The sequence below is a fragment of the Delphinus delphis genome, chromosome 12 (genome assembly GCF_949987515.2).
Source record: "Delphinus delphis chromosome 12, mDelDel1.2, whole genome shotgun sequence".
NCBI lineage: Eukaryota > Metazoa > Chordata > Mammalia > Artiodactyla > Delphinidae > Delphinus > Delphinus delphis.
In genome coordinates, this window is record NC_082694.2 from 32868525 (window position 1) to 32886816 (window position 18292).

At 40.3% G+C, this 18292-nt stretch overlaps 1 protein-coding gene across 2 annotated transcripts in view; it reads left to right on the top strand.

Annotated features, from left to right (window-relative positions):
- C1D (C1D nuclear receptor corepressor) overlaps positions 1-18292 on the top strand; it is a 69533-nt gene that overhangs the window by 21135 nt on the left and 30106 nt on the right. For both annotated transcript variants that reach the window (XM_060026471.2, XM_060026472.2), the window contains exon 6: positions 10437-10620. The gene's annotated coding sequence lies outside the window, so the exon portion shown is untranslated. The remainder of the gene's footprint in view (positions 1-10436; positions 10621-18292) is intronic.

Sequence of the window (18292 nt, forward strand, 5' to 3'; positions counted from 1 at the left end):
ATCTAGGACTATTTTTGAATTGGAGCAAAGATCTCAAAATTTAGACCTTGAAATGTCAAGGGTCTGTTATACTCTTTCTGAAGCCAAAGTTTTCAGACCTCTCTAGCAGGCTTTGTTAGTTTTGATTGAGTGTTCCATCTTTTAAACTTTACCTTGGTTTGAAGAAACTCATTTCCCTGAAGGAAAGAAAACCCTGTCAGGTTTCCATGGGGGAGAGATTTTCACTAAGCCTATTATCATGTGCCATGTGGTCTCTTCCTAATATAACACAGCAGTCAGGTTCAAATAATGAAAATAAATACATAAAACATCTTACACAAATTGTATGTAATTTGTGCTCATCCAAGAGCACAAACCACTTAAAAAATTGCTTATTGAATTCATCTGTATAGAGATTTTTTTTTAAAGCCCTAAAACTTTTTCCCCCCCAAATTCTTAACTCTAGTGTACCATTCAGTTTTTTTTCCCTTTAAAGTTAGGTATTAGAGAACTCAGAAGTGGGTTTTTAATCTTAATGATTAGGGACCAGTTTAATTAAAAGAAATTGTAAATGTTGCTTACTGGTTTTCAGCTTTTACAATCAACCAGTAGATTAAACAGAAGACAAGAATGTGAAGGAAATCAACTTTGCTAATGTAAAAGTGAAGGTATGGTAGACAGAAGTGAGTTAGAAATGGGGAGGAGGGAAGAGGGCATGCTCATGGCAGGAAACCTGGATGCTGCACGACACTGTTGGGTGAATGTGATTTTAAGTAAGTTGTAAAGGTAATAGCTATATTTTTTCTTTCTTTTTTTAAATTGAAGTATCATTGATTTACAATGTTGTGGTAGTTTCTGGTGTACAGCAACGTGATTCAGTCAAAGTGATTTCATTTCTGGTGTACAAAGTGATTTCATTCTTCTGTCAAAAACTGGAAGGAGTAAGGGAGTAAGGTGCGGGGAGTGGTATAAATTAAATCCTCATTTTTAGGCTGGGGAGTCAATAGACGAGGGCCAAGGAAATAGCAGTGTAGGTGTGTGTTATGAAGGTAATCACCATAATTAAAGACCAGTTATTTAAAAGTGATAATCCCTCACATGAGCAGAAGTAAAGTGGGAGCAAAGGTTTTTTTGTTTTCTGTTGTGTTGTGTGCATGGTTTCTTCGGTAAAAAGAAATGAGAAAAAAAAGTTGTACTGATCAGCATTTGCTCAAAGAAGCAGCACGAGAATCGGATAACCTAGTGAATGCTAGTTATTCAGTTTGTGAGATGTTAGGCAAGAAGTAAAATCCTTCCGTGACAAGGAAATAATGTGAGAATGCTTACGTGTAATAGCACATATTTCATTGTCTTAAAAAAAACACCATGTGTATATAAAAATGTAGGCATTTAATAGTTTCCTACATGTGGGCCCAGTTTATTTTTAATTTTAATGTTAGACAAATTACATTCAGATAGAGCCAGAAAAATGAGAATTCTTAGTTGAAAGTGGCTCTTTTTCTAACCTACTTTCTATACTCCTTTGAAACTTGTAAATGTTGTTTAAGGTAAGGTGAGATACCACAAAAATAGGGTTATGTGTAAGTGATAGTGGGATCTTTGCTTGATTGTCTTAATAATGCCGAATCGGAAGAGGGATCTTACTGCACCTAATTTTCATAAAGCGAGGTTAGTTCATAGGAAACATGCTTATATTTTTTTCAGGATCTGTTTTCTCACTGCAATCTAACTGTATTGTAGTGGAAATTAATTGTTCAGTATCAGAAGTTATATACGTCAGAAGTGTAGCAAAATATAAAATCTTTTTTAGGATTTCTTCTAAAGAATTTAAACTAAGCCTTAAGGAATTACAATTGCTAGATTTTATCTATCACTTTTTAAATTTGTAGAAGACAGTAATAAAGACCAACCTAATAGTGTTTCCTTAATTATCGACTACTTAAATTTTTATTTTAGTATAAGTTGTTATTTGAGCTACATTACATATACTTAGCTATATTATACCTAGATACATAACATTGGAAATATCTGTAATTAAATTTCATTCTCTTACTTAGCTAGGCATTTAAAGTAACTTACAATAATTTAAATATATAACATTGAAAAGAAATGTTAAAAGCAGCTGTTGGGAATAGTGTCAATGTGTGTTTTAATCCTTTAAGGGAGGTACCAGGTACAGCTTAATACATATCTTCTTAGACTCTGACTTGTTAAGCTTAGTTCTTATGTGTTGCCTTGAAATTTACAGAAATATTTGAATTAATCATTTTAAGCTATAATTGTATGAGATGTCCTTGTTGCCTGTACTCCCCTTCCCTCTTATATGTAATTTTTAATAGATTAATTAATAAACTTTTATGTTTAGAGTAGTTTTAGGTTCACAGCGGAAAACAGAGAGGTCCCACATACCCCCTCTTGCCTCCACCACCAGACGTCCACCACCAGAGTTGTACATTTGTTACATACCCGGATGAACCTACATAAATACATCATTATCGTCCAGGGTCCATGGTTTACATTGGAGTTCCTTCGGGGTGTTGTACATTCTTTGGGTTTGGACAAATATATAATGACATGTCTCCCTCATGATAGTCTTGTACAGAGTAGTTTCACTGCCCTGAAAATCCTCTGTGTTCCACCCATTCATCCCCTCCTCCTCACAACCCCTGATCTTTTTACTGTCTTAATAGTTTTGCTTTTTCCGGAATGTCATACAATTGGAATCATGTATGTAGTCTTTTCAGATTGGCTTCCTTCACTTAGTAATTTGCATTTAAATTCCTCCATGTCTTTTCATGGATTGATAGCTCATTTCTTTTTAGTGCTGAATGATATTCTGTTGCCTAGATGTCCCACAGTTTATTTATCCAGTCACCTACTGAAGGGCATCTTGGTTGCTTCCAAGTTTTGGCAGTGACCAATAAAATTGGTGTAACCATCCACGTGCCTGTTTTTGTGTGAACATACGTTTTCAATGCCTGTAGGTAAATACCAAGGTGTGTGATTGCAGGATCATATGGTAAAAGTATGTTCAGTTTTGTAAGAAACTGCCAAGCTTTTCCAAAGTGGCTGTACCATTTTGTATCCTCACCAGCAATGAATAAGGGTCCCTGTTTTTCCACGTCTTGCCAGCATTTGGTGGTGGTGGAATTTATTTTTAAAGCTTTTATTTGTGGATTCTGCTATATGTTTTTGTAGGGGTTCAAAGCAAAAAAATTATTTAAGTGATCAAAGGAGAGGTAGAAAATCTTACATTTCTTGATGATAAAATAGAAATGGAGCTAGGGGCTGCATCCTGAGAAGCTGGCAACTAGAACATTTCATTCTGAATAAGACTTGGGCTTTCCTTTAAAATGTGTCCTAAAATTTTTTGAATTTCCTGACTCATTGGAAGGTATTTTCAATATATTCAAATTTCTATGAGGCAAAACATAGGAATCCTCTTCCCCAAATACATATTTTTTGTTAGAGAGAAATAAGAAATGCTTGTTAATATGTGAGTTGGGAAGCACAACTGAATTTACTAGGGCTTTGTCCTTTCCAATTGTTTTAAATATTTTTGCTATTTATCAAGATAAAGTGGAATAAGTGATATCTTAAAGTTCCTACTGGATTGCCGTTTTCACTGCTGGATTCCAGGCTCATTGTTTACTGTTTTTGTACTAGTACCTGTAGTTAAAGCATAGGTTATAAATTTAAAAAATGATTTACAAATGAATAAAATTCTCCAATCATCCCTTCCTCTCTGAATAATAATTTTTCTGTGCGTATGTATATTAAGGTCGTGCCTGGTCCATGTGTGGGCATTTGTGGCAGCTAACACCAGGTCCTGGCCATGGTTGGGGCAGACCTGTGTTATCTCATCTGTGATCTATACAAGCCAATTGAAGTGGGTATTTATGTCCAAGAGCACATAATTAGTGAGGCTAGGATGTGAGTCCACTCTGGAGACTGCACCTCTCTCACTGTCTCTGCCCTGAACTTTATAACCCGCCCAGAAACTGCACACAGAGGGGCTTCGCAGGAGGAGAGGACCCGGGTCATGGATGCTGTTTGCTGATTGGCTAAACCTACACTGAATTTTCAAACACTGGAAAGCTGGTTTCAGTTTTGGTTTATGTAGTCTCCGTGTTAAATTTGCACACCAACTTTGGAGCATGATTTGGAGCAATATCGTATCTCTGACCCCGTGCTCTATCGCTTGTGTCCGCGACGGGAAAATCATCCTGAACTTCTGACCGGTTTTGACAATTTGTTCTCCTGCTCAGACCGTCTTAAAAGTATTCGGGGCTTCCCTGGCGGTCCAGTGGTTAAGGCTCCGCGCTTCCACTGCAGGGCGCGGCGGTTAGATCCCTTGTCGGGGAACTAAGATCCCTCATGGTGCGCGGCGAGGCCAAAGAAAAGGAGAGAAGGAAGTCCTCTCACTGAAAGATAATTGACTAACGTTTAAAATACTTTATTTGAGCCTATTATCCATTTATATTCAAATGCAAATACAGCTTTTTCGTTGTTTTTTATTTTTCCACTGATTATAATAAGCATTTTAATGAAATGGATTAGGCTAAACAGGTGTTTAAACGCCTACTACGCGCTGACGCCCAACCAGCCTGAGTCTAGGAAGAGTGAAGTGCTGTGCTTCCATTTTTGCTTGAAATTACAATCTAGGGGAGGTTTTCCCTCAATCTTTATGCAACATAAAGGAACCCTTTTTCATGTAACTGCCTGCTTCGACATTTATCCCTTTTCATAATTTGGATTTTCATGCTTTGGGTTTTCTTGAAGGTGTGTTTCTGTCTCTTCAGTTAGATTTGTCATCCTGGCACTTGCTGATCAGAGCCACTGGGTGGCAGCAAAAGAACATAGAAGAGTTCGTTTTGCTTTTGCATTCGCAAAAATGAAGAGAAAGCTATTTGGATTTCGTGGGTGATGAGAAAATAAAGTGATTAAAACTTGATATGTAACTAAAGCAGGTGAGACGCCAACACATCTCATCACTGGATGTATGTTATGGTAGTAACATAAAAGATTAAATGTATGCTTTATTGTTACCAAAGCCATATTGTAAAGTTCTATTCCAGTTTCTTTTAGTCACAAAATATCTTTCAAAATTCCCATGCCATTACTTTTCTGTTTTTAAAAGTGAAAAATAAGAGCCAAACTAGATATTACGAAAAACTTGTTTAGCAGGAAACTTGTGAACAGAGATTTTGAATGTCAAGGAACCGTGGAAAGGGGTCATTTTCTTGATACCCTGTTTTTGTTTTTTTTTTTTTGCGGTACGCGGGCCTGCCACCGCTGTGGTGGCCTCTCCCGTTGCGGAGCGCAGGCTCCGGACGCGCAGGCTCAGCGGCCACGGCCCACGGGCCCAGCCGCTCCGCGGCACGCGGGATCCTCCCAGACCGGGGCACGAACCCGCGTCCCCTGCATCGGCAGGCGGACTCCCAACCACTGCGCCACCAGGGAAGCCCTGATACCCTGTTTTAAAGATCATTCTTGGAGAAAAACCGTTGAGTTTGGAGATCTCATTCATATACAAGAATTTGTTTTCCTTTTTCTTTTAAAAAATTGCTTACCAAGCAGATTTAAAGTAATGAGTGTCTTTGAAGATTTCATCCCATTTCTATAAAGTTACAATGGCTTTAGTTCCGAACTGAGCATACCTTACAAATGATATATAGCTCCAACTGAAAATGTGAAATGGAATTGAGGCAGTGACAAAGTAACAAACACTTGTTTTTTATTTTATTTTATGATTTTGTACAGATATATGAAATCTGCTTAGGTGAAAATACAGCTGTCCCTTTCTCCCAAACATTTGTCAATGTACTACTTTAAAAGAATCTTTTAATTTTTAGACAAAATATATTTATTCTATCTGAAAGCTTCAATGAGTTACATAAAATATTAAGTGCAGAATGGAAAGGTTGCATTTGTCCAGAAAACTGAGTATTGAGTGAAGCCAGAGTATCATCCTGGGGCTTGTTGTCAGAGGATCATGGAAGAACAGAGCATGTGTTCCTTCCCCTGTTGAGTTTGGGACCTTCCAGTTGTGCCTGGAACCTGAACCCTTCTTGATTTTATTTCTTACTGGCACATTATCATTGCCTTTTGATGTACGTATGATATGGAACAGGTTGACCTTGTGTTACGTAACTCTAAGTGGAAATGAACTTTTGGAAAGTGGGATAGTTTTCCCCCAATAATGAAGTATATGGCCACCAGAGTCTCAATGTCTAATTTCCTTTAACAGTACTCAAGAAGTTCCAGCAGTATTTATGGGTACTGAGACCTGAAACCCCAACCTGAAACTATATCTGATAACCTTCCTGGGTTTGGACTGTGGCCATCAGTGTCTGCTGTAAACCAAGAACAAGGAGAGAGAAATAATTCTTATTTTCACCATTCCCTCCTTTTGGAGCAATTTTTTTTTTTTTTGGAGGGGGGTGAAGGGGCAGAAGTGAAGCATGTGTATTGTCTCAATGCAAGACAGATTTATGTGAGATGTATTTAGTATCTTTAGAAACTACATAGAGTCACTACACTGAAAGAGTCTCAGTTGCTATTTCTATTAGTCCGGAGTATCTGGGGGCTGAGGGTTGTAAATCCTCTTGGAAAATTTCTAGGGAAGAAAGTTCTGGGGCTGCCCTGGTGACACAGTGGATAAGAACCCACCTGCCAATGCAGAGGACGCAGGTTCGGTCCCTGGTCCAGGAAGATCCCACATGCTGTGGAGCAACTAAGCCCGTGTGCCACAACTACTGAGCCTGTGCTCTAGAGCCCGTGAGCCACAACTACTGAAGCCCGCGTGCCTAGAGCCCGTGCTCTGCAACAGGAGAATCCACCGCAATAAGAAGCCCACGCACCGCAACAAAGAGTAGCCCCCGCTCACTGCAACTAGAGAAAACCCGCACGCAGCAACGAAGACCCAACGCAGCCAAAAATAAATAAATAAATAAATAAATAAAAATAATTTAAAAAAAGAAAGTTCTACACACTTCTTCAGTAATAGTCACCTATACATCTCCCCTGTGTCTATCATTTGGCCATGTGGTTTTGATTTATTTGTATTTGCTATCAAGATAAAGGGAAATTATAAATAAAGGAAACAAAGTTCGTTTTGAAAGTAAACGATGGTAAAACTAAAGGCTGAACCTAAATATAATTTGTAGCTGTCTTTACAGACCATAGAGACTAGCTTTCAAATTTCAGGATTTATTTTGCTCGACTTATTTTTGTGGCTATTTTATTTTATTTTTTAATTAATTATTTTTGGCTGCATTGGGTCTTCGTTGCTGTGAGTGGGCTTTCTCTAGTTGTGGTGAGCGTGGGCTACTCTTCATTGTGGTGCACGGGCTTCTCATTGCAGTAACTAAAGGAAGTAACTAAAGTTAAATGAAGTCAAGAGTGGGGCCCTGATCTGGTAGGATTAGTGTCCTTATACGAAGAGACTCAAGAGGGCTCTCTTGCTCTCTGCTCATTCTCAGAGGAAAGACCATGTGAAGACAAAGTGGCCATCTGCAACCCAGGAAGTGACCCTCACCTGGAACTGAATCAGCTGACACCTTAATCTTGGACTTTGAGCCTCCAGAACTGTGAGAAAGTAAATTTCTGTAGTTAAGCCACCCAGCTTGTGGTATTTTGTTATGGCAGCCCAGTCTGACTAATACAGACTCTACAGAAAACTATAAGAAATTATTGAGAGCCATTAGGGTAGACCTAAATAAATGGAGTAGCATAGCATGGATTGGAAGATAATCATTTTCTTCCAAGTGATCTGCAAAAGTACTTCTCAAACTTTACTGTGTACACAAATTTTACGAAGGGATCTTGTTCATGTGGTTTCTGATTCAGGAGATCTTGTGCATGGCCTGAGATTCCCCATTTTTAGCAAGCTGGCAGGTGACATTGATGCTGCTGGTCTTTGAGCCACACCTTGGCTACTAAAGGTGTACAGATTCAATGAAATTCCACTCAGTGCCCTAGTACCCTCACCCCTTCCCTCCCTCCACCTCTCTCTCTTTCTGTAATATTAACTAGTGGTGTAACTTCCATGATTCTCATCACATGGTCAGTTGCATTTCCTCGAATCTCCCTCCTCCCTCCTGCAATGGATTATTCTGGAGTAAAATTAGACATTATATCATTTTATCAGTAAATACTTCAGTGTGAATCTTTTTAAAGCATTAGTACAATGCAGTTATCACATCTAAAAAAATGACACTACTTAAAAAAATAATCAAATATGTAGAACGTTTCCAACTCTCACCTCTTGTTTTCTTACAATTATTTATTAAGAAGGTTAACGTAGTTTCTCTTTTCCTCCGTGATATGGTTCAATATGTACCTCCACCTCCTCCGTTACCCATAAAATGATAATAGACCTATAGATGAGGCTTGATGAGATCTGGCTTTTTTTTTTTCTTTTTCCAAGAATACTTCGGAGGTGGTGGTGTATACTTCCCATGGCACTTAAGAGAAGGCACATAACATCTGTTTCTGTTTTTCATGACATTAAGATTGATCAGCTTTTCACCTACTCGTTTTAGCAGCCATTGGTGGTATCTGCCCATGTCCATTATTTCATTAGGGGTTGCAAAATGGTGATATTCCAATTCCATCATTTCTTATTTATTTTGGAATTCTTCTCCTAAAGAAGAATTTTCCCTTTCCATCCATTGTTACCCAGAGGTATAGTTCATATAGGAAAGGGGGAATAAATACTTGATTCTTTTCCTTTGTTTGCCAGTCTTCAGAATAATGATTTGAGTCTCTGGCACTCTTAAAAGGCGACTAATTTTTTTAAAAAGTATTGTTAGTCAACTCCGGATTTCCCACTTTCACTGTGTTTCAATTTTTGGTAGATATCATTCTTTTCAAGGTTTCATTTATCATCTGTGGTCAGTGGGAGCCTTTTCAAGTTGTCTGCTGCATACTTTTGACACAACCCCAGTGAGTCTGCAGCTACAGCCCCATTCACTGCTTAGCATTTATATCCTTTTCTGACCTACAGAGATTTTTATCTGGTGTTTGAGCCCAAGTTTGGATTTTTGTCTTTTTGTCTTTATACTTTATCGTTGCTTTCTTTATGAAGCAGAGTGGTGAATCACTGCACCAGCTTGAGTGAAAAGTCAAAAGAATTTTTGAAATGATCATCCATTTGTAAGATACCCTGAACAATAAAAATTGAAATTTCAGTGCATGATGACGTAAGACGAAAGTTTCATGATCATGAGACACATGTAGGGAGATGAAAGGTCCAGAAAGGGTCAAGCTGAAGATGTGTGGTCTTGACGACAGGGTGGAGGAAGGGGATGTCAGAACTCCATGTTCACTGTGTACATTTCACCACAGGTCAGCCATAGGAAAATGTTGATCATTCTCATTCTAGAATGTGAATTAGCCACTCTCAGCAAGTTATTTTGCCTTAAGTTTTAGCTCAAAGGACTCTTCCAGGTAATGTTTATCCACAGATTCTTGGATGGGGTGACCTACATACCTCATGTAGAGAATAAGCACAAGCAGGTAGAATGCCCTCCCAAAGAGCTGTCCTATGAGGTGTATTTTTGTTGGACTGGCCTTTTCCTCTACAATGACATATCCAATATTTTAAGTTCTCATATTGATACTGTAGGAATAATCTGTTCATTTTCTATTTTTAAAGAATCCCCTTTTTAAATTTACATTAATTTTTGAATAGTTAATATTTCAAAAGGATGTGTGTTTCTCGTTAAAATGATTTTTTCTGTGCTGAATGAAACTATCTGAAATATGTTAATTTAAAAAGACAAATGTTTGTGTGTGTTTATTGTTTTGGGTTTCAATGCTATCATCCTTATCTGGAATAACAAAAATCTCTGCCCTTTCTCCTTCCCAAATGTTCATGATTAACTTTTTAAATTGGAGCTAAGTAGCGAAAAACAAATATATACATCAATAAATAATTATTATTTTCTGAGATACTCTTGAAATATGAAAAGTTTCTTTAAATTTACTTTAAATTATTCTTAAGTTTAGAATAATTGAGCACCTTCTTCTGGTAGGAAAGATGCTAAAATTAATCCTAGACTGATATTGCATTTTTCTGAGGAGTATTATAATTTAAATTAATTCACCTTATGTTAATGCAGTTGAAACAAGTTCAGTTTCTTTTATATGTATTACTTGAGTGGAGGTTCAGACTATTGGCATTAAAAAGTAATGTGAAAATAAGGTAACAAAGTATTTGATGGTTGATGAGGTCTAGACTTCTTAGTTATGTTGTGTATGAATCCACAAACACCAGATTTTGGAAAGCGAGTTCTCACTAAATGGACTGGGTGCTTTTAAAATTCCAGTGTTGACTGAAATCAGTTAATTTCCCCATAACATTCTTGTTTCTGCTAGAGTTACTTCGCTGATAGTTTTTTTAAATTTAAACTTAGGTACTTTTTATAAGTCTGGATTTTCAAATTTTGTAGACAGGCGATCCAAAACCAGGCGTGAAGTTTAGGAAACCAGGACCTCTGCCTTGGCTTCCTCCTTCTGTCACCTCCCGGAGCTTGCTGCAGGCACTAGGAATATGACTGAGAAGGCCCTCTGATTCGGAGCTTAGTGGCACATGAGATGACAGATCTAAAATGACCGTGCTACCAACACCACAAGGTGGGTCACCTCTTTCATGTTGGGTACAATATGGTTCTGAATTGCCTTGTTCTTAGTTTTGAATTGGACAGTTTAGTTGCTTGTAAGAGCTACATATTATCCCATCTTTTAAATGCTCTTTGCATTTCCCTCTGGTATTTTTAGTTATATGTGTTTTATTCTTGTTACTAATGTAATAAATTTATTGTAAATATTCAACATGAGAGAAATACAATGTAAAAAATGAATGCGTTCAGCAATCTCATTGTAGCAGATGCTGTTGGTGGCCCCATCCACAACCACTCAGACTTGTCAGTTTCATACGCTTGTCAGTTTCATGTATCACTACCAACACCAGAAACTTCTTGCCTGTGGACTTTGCTTGAGGGCCCACTCTACCTGTGTTTGGGATGGTTGGAAGTGCTGGGGAATGAGTAACCCTTGGGATCCCTCGACCAGTGACTGACAGGATGCGTGAGTAAATATCTCAGCCTCCTTGCCTCTTGGTTGGGATAACTGAAAATAGTGAATGTTCTGCAGTCTCTCCCGGCATTCCCTGTTGGAATTAAGATGAAGTTGCCCACAGTAGCAACTTGCTTGAAAACACACTTTCTAATGGCTTCCTTCCTTTCCTGGTATTACATCTCCACTCCCCTACTGAGGTTTCCAGGTATCACTTCCCAAATGAACCACTTGTACTTGTTCCTTCTGGGAGGACCTAACCTAAGGTACCCGTCATCCAGGGATGACACCATGGCTTTAAATTCTCACTCTTCTCATGTGGATGTGAAGAAACTACACTGTTCTAGGGACTTTCTTGAGTGCTATTAGGCTGGAAATTTAAACAGAGATCCTGTTCATTATTTAGGAACTGAGTCAGGTTGCCTGTTCCCTCTAGACAGTCACTTATCTGGGTTTCTCCAACTTGGCACCACTGACATTTAGAGCTGGATAACTTTGTTGCGGGAGCTGTCTTGTGCATTGTAGGACGTTTAGCAGCGTCCCTAGTTTCTATCCACTAGATGTCAGGAGCATCCCTGACCTGAGTTATGACAATCCCAAATATTTTTAGACATGGCCAAAAGTCCCTGGGGGCCAGAGTTGGCCCCAGCTGAGGACCACTGAATTAGATCCAAGTTTATGTGGGTCTAATGTGGCAAGTTTGTTTAGGGTACTTAAAGGCTTTCTGATCACCCAACGGGAAGGAAAGGACAGATTGAGGATGACCTGAAAAAAATCTTTGTGGTTATCCCCTTGCATTGGAGCTACCTCCTCCCAATAAAATACATATAAAAGGTATATATTAGAAGAATTTTTGTATGGCAGTAAGGGTTCTTGGGTGGTGATACTTAGTCTGAGAGAAGTTAACATCTTTAGAGAAGGTGGCAGCTGGCTGGTGTCCTGAAGTAACTTGGGAAGTTACCACTGAATTTTGCAGAATGCCCAGTGGATGCAATTCTTCAGTAAGAGGGAGTTCATGAAGACCTGGGAATTCCTGCTTTCAGTATGCAGGTAGATAAAGAGCATTTGATGTTTCCACCTGCTGCTCTTCTGGTTTGGTGTAGGGGAAACCCAATCCCAGATGCAGATGGGAAGCCAAGAATTCTTTCCACAACAAGAGTCAATCCAGTCACATCCTAGAGCGACATAGGGTGGGAATCGAACAAGTATTTGACATACTTTGTTTTCACGCTAGGTGTGAAAAGATAAGACTGTCCAATGCCAGGGAAATGGTTAGGGAAAAGAGATAGGGGACCAGGAAGCAAGGCCTGCCTAATTCTCAGTAACAGGCAATGATATCCCTTGTTGGAAATGTCATTGCAAACTGTCTGCCAAACACAGCGCTGGGTGAACAGTGGTGCTGGCCTGTGGAAATGCTTCCTCTGCCCGTTCCCTAGAACAAATGAGAACAATGGCCATCTTTAAACAGTTCCAGTGATGTGCCAGGCACCGTGTTAAATCAGCCCTGTGTGTGTAAATTTCATTTAACCCTCACAACATCTCTCTGTGGTGGGTACTTGCTATGGACTGAAAGTCTGCACCCCTCAAATTCATATCTTGAAGCCCCAACCTCCAAGGTAATGGTATTTGGAGGTGGGGCCTTTAGGAGGTGATTAGGTTTAGATGAGGGTGGTCATGAGGGTGGATCCCCCACTGATGGGATTAGTGTCCTTATAAGAAGAGGAAGGGACCAGAGCCCTCTCTCTCTCCACCATGTGAGGACACAGTGGAGAGGGGACATCTGCAAGCCAGGAAAAGCAACCTCTCCAGAACCCGCCTCTGCTAGCACCCTGATCTCAGGTTTCCAGTCTCCAAAACTGTGACAAATAAATTTGTTGTTTAAACCGCCTGGCTTATGGTATTTTGTCATGGCAACCAGAGCAAATACAGTACTATTATCATCCCATTTTACAAATGAAAAAAGAGGTTCAAAAAGACCGAGTCACCTGTCCTGGTTCACCCAGCTAGTGAGCAGCAGAGTAGGTTTGGTTGTGGCCTGTGTGATTCTGTCCTTGTCAACCTGCAGGTCCCCATCTCCTGGGTGGCTGAGGGTATAAATCCCTGCTTTTGGCTGAAACCTTAGTGACAGGGCCCTCTTGTCTCATCCATCACCCATGCCTGGCCTTTGACCCTTCCTCAGTGATCCAGGCCTCAATTTTCCTGTGTGCTTCCTCTTGACTTCACACAGTTGTCCAATTTGGGGAGTAGCTATATTAACCTGCTCTGTTCAAAATCACTCTAAGGCCCTTGCACGGGCCTCTGTTCCCTCCTCTCTTGCCCTTCCCCCATGAACCCCCTCTCTCCTGGTGACTTGTTCAAGTGCCACTGGCAGACTCTCTGCTCTGAGAAGGCAGTTCTCTACCTCTCAAGACTATGCTCTCTCGTCTTGAGGCTGCTTTTATTCACTCTGAGCAGACTGAGGCCTGGCCTGGCCCTTAGAAGGTGGATTGCCATATCTTTGCATGTGTTGTCTGTGTTTGCCTTACTTCTTTGGTGAGCTCAGTACTGGAACCCCTGTGTATTGTCACTCAATGAGGCTGAAGCAGAATTCTGAGGAGAAGGGCTCAACTGGGTAACTTTTATGACTGAGGAAAGATGGTGTGTGTGTGTGTGTGTGTGTGTGTGTGTGTGTGTGTGCATCTGTGTGTTGCTTCAGGGGTGCTATTGGCAGAGAGGGAATGGTGCTATTCTGGATGTATCTATGTTTGTGCTGACATTTCATGTTTGTAAAACCTCACAGCTTGATGTGTTGATCCAATAAAATCATCCGGGTAGTGAAATAAAAATACCCAGAAGATTGGTGGGCAGGAGAGCTGAGTGTGTGTGAAAGACACCAGGAAACTCTTCTTGTCACCCAAAGCATTGCTAGAAGGAAAAAAACAAACAAACAGTCAAGGAAAGAAGACCTAGCAGGCGATAGGGGGATGGCGGTCCTGAGTTTGCCTTGGGCCTCTCATGACAGGCTTTTGTCTTGTTAGAGCTGATTGGCACAGAACTTATTAAGACATTTAGAAGTGTTCATTCCTTGGACTATTTGGGACATTATACCAAATTCTTCTGGTGGGCTTTTGAAAGGACTCTATTATGTCATTTTGGCTTGGGACCCAGGAAATGAGTTGGCACTCTTCAAAGTTGATAAAACATCATCTGTCATAGAATTTGCAGGTGTGACTCAGTTCCTGCACTAAAATATACAATAGGAGGCCAGGGCTGAGGAGCCAGCCCTTTGGCAGGCGTAACGAGCATGCTCTGAGCAGTCTGGAATCTCCTGTGTGCTGTCTAGGTTTGAAGTGACTTATTTGTGGGAGGATCAGACCTGCTACCCTCAGCACCATGCAGGCCACTCTTGCCCCTGGGAAGTGCAGGAGAACCCCCTGTTGTTTCCCTGGGGATGGTTGCAGGTTACCCTACGGATGTGCTTTGACATCACACATGACTTTCATCTTCCTAAAGAGGGGAATTTCGTTGACAGGCTCATGGCACTGGTGGTGGCCACACTGGCCAAAATCTGAGTCTTTTTTCTAGATGAGGTGGGTTCCAGGAGTGACTGGGAATATTAAAGTGGAGTGCTCTTGTGTTCAGAACCTCACCTCCCCAAACCATGTGTTGCCTACAGGATCTGCCCCCCAGGGAAAAATAAGCAGGCTGATTTTTGCCCCTTGGATGAAGGGCTCCCACCTTGGCCTGTCTCCCCCAGCCTTTCTCTTGTATGAAATTCCTTTTCTTTTTTTTTTGCGGAACGTGGGCCTCTCACTGCTGTGGCCTCTCCCGTTGCGGAGCACAGGCTCCGGACGCGCAGGCTCAGCAGCCATGGCTCGCGGGCCCAGCCGCTTCGCAGCATGTGGGATCTTCCCGCACCGGGGCACGAACCCGTGTCCCCTGCATCGGCAGGTGGACTCTCAACCACTACGCCACCAGGGAAGCCCTGAAATTCCTTTTGAAGATGATGATGTGTTCATACTTCGGGTAGAACAGTGATTTTTCAATCTTTTTGGTCACAGGACCTCTTTATACTTCTAAATTATTGAGGACTCCACAGAACTTTTGTTTCAGTTGGTTATATCTGTTGACATTTATCATGACAGGGGTCAGCAAACTGTGGCCCATGGGCCAAATCTAGCCCATGACTGTTTTTTGTAAATAAAGTTTTGGTGGAACACAGCCAAATGCATTTGTTTATGTATTGTCTATGGTTCTTTAATGCTCTAATGGTAGAGTTGATTAGTTGTACTAGAGACTGGCTGGTGAAGCCTAAAATATTTATTATCTGTACCTTTATAGGAGAAGTTTACTGATGGCTAATATAAAAAGTAAAATGAGAAATGTTTAAATATTTATTTATTAATTTAAAAAGTCAGTAATAAAACCATTACAAGAAAACAGACAACTTTTTTTAATTGAAAAATGTCCATACTTTCCAAAATATAATAAAACAAAAAATATTTAGTGAGACTCAGAGTGGCGTTGTTTTCCATTTCTGCAAATTCCTTTGATGTTTTGCTTAATAGGGACAGCTCAGTTCTCATCTGCTTGCATTTAATCTGTTGTGGTATGTTGCTTTGTTTGAAGTGGGTGAAGAAAATCCAGCCCCGTAAAGGTATGTAGTTAGAAAAGGGAGGGGTATCTTAGTAGTCATTTCAGATATTTATGGATGTTTCCCTTTGACTACAACAAATCTTGACAAGTGGTAATTTCTAGAAGGCTGCATGTAGAATCTGAAACCATAGCAATGAAAATTTCATACTCCGTTATGTTAAAATCCACTGGTCTAAATTGTACTTTGAATGGTTCTTATACCCATGTAAGATTTTTGTAACATCATGCATTAATTATTTTGAAAATATTAGTTCACTGAGTTATTCATATCTTCCAAATGTTGACATATTTCATTTTGTGTCATATCAAAACATCACATTTGTTAATATCCCCATCGAGCTCATTAGAAGAGTCTTTAAGCTGTCAAACGCATGATGGTGCATACAGTTTTCCAAAATTCTAATTTTTGCTTGAAAGCTCAAATTTTATAATTGACATCAAACTCTGCCAGTTGTTTTGCTTGTCGGGATCTGCTCATTTCATTCATTTTCAAGAAAATGTCTGCCAAATACTCAAATCTGTATAACCATAGTTTGTCTGTCAGTCAGCTAAAGTGGTGTCCCATTTAAAGAAGGACTAATTCAGTTTTCAGCTCTAACAATTGCACAAGAGCATTTCCCAGAGACAACCATTCAATAAGCAGAAGTGCTTTATGTATATTTTTTATATATTCACACAGTATGTTATATAAAAAAATATATGTATATATTCAAAGGTTGCAATGAGTAAAATTAATATTTCTTACAGCTTCATAGAGGACATTTTTAAAGTAAAACTGTTTCTTCTTTCTTGTGAGTACGTGGTGGGAAAGACATACAGTACGAGGCCACTGCCTTGACATATGCTAAGGCACCAGCAGTTTTACCCTCCCCCTCATTGCTTTTGGATCATCCGTGTGAATGTCCAAATAGTGAAAAGACAAATAACATCTTACTATTATTATGAACATAGATTTGACCTTGTGGATCTTTTTTTATTGAAGTATAGTTGATTTACAATGTTGTGTTAATTTCCGCTGTACAGCGAAGTGATTCAGTTTTATACACACACACACACACACACACACACACACACGTTCTTTGGTGGGAATGTAAGTTGGTTCTTACATTGGAAAACATTATGGAGGTTCTTCAAAAATCTAAAAATAGAACTATCATATGATCCAGCAATCCCGCTCCTGGGAGTATATCTGGACAAAACTCTAACTCAAAAAGATACATGCACCTCTATGTTCATGACAGCACTATTCACAATAGCCGAGACATGGAAACAACCTAAATGTCCATCAATAGATGAATGGATAAAGAAGATGTGGATCTTTGAAAGTGTGTCCATGGGCCACTCTTGGAGAACCTGCTGAGGTAGAAAGGGAACAAATTGAATTAAATTCTGCTGGTTCTAGGAGATGCCATGTGGGGAAAGGGTGATTAAGTCCTGTTGGGAAAATGCAATGTATTCTATGACAGTGTTGGGATTTCCCAGTGCTGATTAGCTTTTAAATGCTCTGAGAAGTCCTCGAGAAAATAAATGTCTTTGAACTTGGGATTTTTCAAACTCGTTTGGGCAAAACATCCTTTTCACTTTTTCAATATATGTGAATACCCTTTGGGAAACCATGGCTTTCAGGGTGTATACGTGGCTGTTGGGATCCCTGAAAGCAGGCTGTGATGGGCTGAGAAGTGATGTGTCGGGGGAGGGCTCGGAGAATAGGCGGACCCTGGCCTGAGACCACCCCTGGGGCATCTTTTCTTCGTTCCTGGGCTGAGTTCCTGACCACAAAGCCAGTGACTGAGCCCTTGGAAAGTATGCAATAGTGTAATCCTCCCACCCATGTGCCTACTCCTTGCAGAGGATGCCAGCAGATCTGCATTTTTCACATTGCTGGGTAGATTTTGAAGAGCTGAGCCAGGCAGAAAGGCCCAGACGTCTGCCCTGAAGGGGGCAGGTATGTCTCAGGGGTGCTTAGCAGTGAGGGGTTTATTTCTCTCTTCCAGCCCCGTTTGTGTTTACGGGTCTAGAACCTCAGCCACCTGGCCCTAGGGTTCTTGTGATAATTGGGTGCAGCCCCTTTTTAACTGTGACAGGCTGGGGACTCCGAGATGGCACAGGACTTTCTAGGGGCCATTCTCCTGAGGATTTACTCTGTACAGCCCATCCTCCGAGAAGAAAATTCCCCGTCTAAGGAAAAATACTGAGTGTGATGATTCATCCTCAGTGAAGTTGAACTTCTGAAGTTTCTTCCTCAGTTGCACTTCCTTCCCTCCTGACAAATACCTCCTGTCAATTTGTATACACGCCCCTTGGTTGTGGCTTCCCCAAACTGTCCCAAGGCTCTGTGCCTGCATAGTTTAAACAGATTTGTGTCATGGTTTTTCCTACAGATAATGACAAATCTGCAAAGGGAGTGTGTGCTCTTTCTGTACAAAGTCTTTCCAAACACCCACCCAGATATTCCATCCTGTCCATGGGTCTCCTCTCTGGTTGATGCCACCAAGGTTGTGGTGTAATTCTGGGCAATCACTTCAAGAGCCTTTTGTTGGGCATCCACTGTGGGCAAAGTGCTCCCCAAGGTGTGTGTGTGTTTGGGGGAGGGAAC